Below are 3,152 nucleotides of genomic sequence, written 5' to 3' on the forward strand. Positions count from 1 at the left end.
TGCCATTGAACAATGTGTCTTTATTTGGGGAAGAGTGAGCTGTGAGGGTGGGGGGGGTCATGATACAAAGATCAGTATGCAAACTGGTTGTTTTCATCCCTGTTTGTGCTTTCCAGCTTGACTCCGCTGGACTTCTTTCACACCTACAAATTAGGAAGGTAGAAGGGAATTAACTTCTGTTGAAGGACCTGAATGTCTGGTTGCTGATGGAAGCTCAGTGTCAGGCTAGGAACATGTGATCTGTGAGACCAGATCAGACTGTCCTAATGTTCTGTGGCCAGCCTGTGAGGCTTTGCCCCTAGGCAAATCCCCCTTTCCCCACCTTTACAAACGCATCACACCAACGGCATGATGGAGGGGTGTTGGAGGGAAAAGGCCTTCCAGGAGCAGCACATGGCTTACTCCTGCCATTTAACAGCCTTTTCACAGTTTTTAACACAGCTGTGTAGCTTCTGGCATCGTTCATGATCATAAACCACAGCCCTGTAGCCTTGCCTTGCTGCATCTTAAATGGTTGCTGTATTTTGTATCATTAACAAATAGTCTGCTCTTTTGAAGCCAGCGGGTAGCCAACCATGCTTGAAATGGGAGATCACTCTAGCCAGGCTTGTTATTTGTGCCACCAGCTTCTTGGATGCGGAGAGGTGACTCTGCTTCTTGAACTTGCCTTCCCTGCTTCTCCATCTCATGTCCCTTCCCTGTTCCAAAATATATAGATATATATTTAAATATATATTACAGTAAAAGAACTTAAACTTGTGTACAGGCAAGCAATTCTTCTGAAGCTTCTGTTGACCAGCACCTGTCTGTATTGAGAAGGAAGGTCTGCCCTGTCAGTTGTACACAGCATAAATGATGAGAGTAGCCATTATGTTCCCTGTCTTTGTGCTCTTGAGCAGTGTTGAGGTGTGCGGGCTGAGAGAGACACTTCAAGCCTCTGATGCTTCATATTGACGTTGATGTTCATGAGAAAGCAGATGTGCTCGAGTTGGTTGTCAGTATGAGCTGTTTGTTCCCTGCATAGGACTCTGTGCTCAAATAAGTGCAGAGAGGTGAAGTAGCAATGCACTGATGTTTACTAATATCTGCACTCTAAAGTAGACTCTTAGCTCAGTGTGTCTGCCCAGTGGGTAAGTTGGGAATATGGTGCCCGGGTGGTGTGTAGTGCTGGCAACACGTACCCTCAGCTCAGTTCAGCTGTTGGGAGCCAGCAGTTGCCCCCTGGTAGGGTGGCTGTTGGGATTGCTAACACTGCTTCAGCTGTCAGAAGCCTGTAATCCCTTCACCATATCTTAGCGACTGGAATGTCCATCTCTGGCCCTAATTTAAGTATTTAAAAACATGGTTAGGGGCAAACTCCCACTGTTTCAAGCAGCTCGGTGTGCTTGTTGCTCAGCATGCCCAACAGGCCTGCGCAGAGTGGATTTCCCATTCTTTTGGGCAGTTTGTCCTGTCTTCTGAACAGAGTTGCAAAGATGTGAGAGAAACTGCAGACACCTGTGCTCGAGTCCCAGTGTGTGCTCCACAATACTGCATGGGAAGCTAGCTCCAGCATGCCTGCACCTCAGTGTGAGCCTCCTGCTTTGTCTGTCTCCATCAGAAATGCAGAGGGTGTTGAAGTCATCTGCCAGATACCCAGTGTACAAGTCACTTAATTAGGTGGCTTTGGGAGTCACCTCTTATGCTAAAAATTGCCAGAAGCTGGAATAACTTGACAGAACATTAGGGCAGTTCCAGGTTAGGGGTGAACAGATACTTCAGCCAAGCTTTCTGGGGAAACAGAATTCGATGTTAGCTTAAAATTCTTGACTGTGCACTTTCCTTACTACCCTTAACTGCAGGATGATCTAAAATCTTTATAGGGGGAGAGTTCTCCTTGATCTTGGAGTATACTGCTTAAGAGTGGGGGAACTTGGCACATAGTGAGCTGTGGAGATCTCCTAATGATTGGTTTTGTCCTGACAGACTGAAGTGTTTCCATTATTTTCTCATTGTTTGGACATACATAGAAGAGGGATTTGCTGACGCAGAAGGGGACTGCCGTACTGTTCTTATACTGTCTCATCAGAATGTCCACCGTGTTAACTTCATTCCCTATTTTTAGAGACAATCGATATACTGTGACTTAAGGATTACTTTCCTGGACCTGGCTTCTAGTCTGGCTCTCTGGAGCTAGTTTAAAAGGTACAGTATTTCTAGAAAATAAATATTATGTTCTTTGATAGTGAAGAACATGATCTGCTCCCTTTTAGGGGCTTGTAGGAAGACGTGCGCAGAGTAGCACAGAAGAGTGCTGTGGCTTAGGGTTGCTATCCAAGTTCTGGGAAATGTTCCCAGCCAAACATGTAAAATAGCTTTTTAACACTTTCCTATAACCAGCTTGACTGCTGCTTTAAGGGCATTCCCCCTCGGCTCCGAGAGTGCCAAACTGCTAGCTCTTGTATGCGTGTATATATTAAACAAGAACTCTACATGCCCTATGCCTTGTATGAGACAGGCTGAAAATGCATCGATCTCTAAATAAATAAAGCTGAGAAGTCAAGCTAGAGACCCTGTGGTGTTGGTTTCAAACTATGCCCATCTTGTCTCTGTGGTATGAAAGGAACCATAGAAAGCAGAGTATGACTGACTATTGTAAAGCACCTCACATTCTGACATGAGACTTGTGTATTGTCCTCTCTCTTGACACTAATAGCATTGCTTTCCTAAGGAAACTTGTAGCCTCTTACACATTTGTCCATGGCACCATTAGATTTTCATTTATGTTCAAGAGTTCAAGCATTTCCTCTAAGTGGTAATGGCTGAAGAGCAGACTAGAGAGTGGTTCTTCACTCCTGTCTAAGTGGTGACTAAAGGGAGCAGTCGAAATAACTTAAGACTCTCATCTGTTGGCTGCTTTACCTCTAGAGATCTCCTGGATTTTAGATGGGAGACAAGGTCTGAAGTAGTTCCTGAACTGTTCTGCCTTGGACCAATGAAAAAAATACTTAATCTGATCCCTAAATAAGAATCTTCTTCTGCACTGTTGCTCCCAGGGCAGAAATTAAGACAGTCTTGTTCTCAACTGCATCAGGGCTACTGTCTGCCTTGGTGTATGTAGAATGGATTAGGCCATCTTCAGGCCTCCTATGCTGTGATAAGAACAGATCCAA

Source organism: Harpia harpyja, chromosome Z (assembly GCF_026419915.1).
Source record: "Harpia harpyja isolate bHarHar1 chromosome Z, bHarHar1 primary haplotype, whole genome shotgun sequence".
Lineage (NCBI taxonomy): Eukaryota > Metazoa > Chordata > Aves > Accipitriformes > Accipitridae > Harpia > Harpia harpyja.